The sequence below is a fragment of the Penaeus monodon genome, chromosome 25 (assembly GCF_015228065.2).
Source record: "Penaeus monodon isolate SGIC_2016 chromosome 25, NSTDA_Pmon_1, whole genome shotgun sequence".
NCBI lineage: Eukaryota > Metazoa > Arthropoda > Malacostraca > Decapoda > Penaeidae > Penaeus > Penaeus monodon.
The window spans coordinates 35014448-35014729 of record NC_051410.1 but is presented as its reverse complement, the minus strand read 5'-3'; the positions used below and the strand labels follow the sequence as shown (position 1 = coordinate 35014729).

General features: G+C 37.2%; 1 protein-coding gene across 1 annotated transcript in view; it reads left to right on the top strand.

The window, feature by feature from the left end:
* LOC119589185 overlaps window positions 1-282 on the top strand; it is a gene marked incomplete at its 5' end in the record, with an annotated part of 121836 nt that overhangs the window by 46788 nt on the left and 74766 nt on the right.

Below are 282 nucleotides of genomic sequence, written 5' to 3'. Positions count from 1 at the left end.
TTGTTTGTGGTAGGGATTTCCGTGATGTGTTCGTTATTGTTGATTTTTTTTTCTTTTTTAATATCACCATTATCAATATTATCGTTATTGTTGATAGTCTCAGAATCACGATTGTGACTGCTGTTAGTTTCCTTTGATTCGCGAAAGAAGAAGTGAGTAGGAAGGCGATGAAAGGTAAATGGAGGAAAGCAATAATTACACAAGATGATCATTAATGGGAGACGAATTCCGCGACCATATGTATGTACCCGCAAGGCATATATGTCTCCGGGAGTTTGTCAT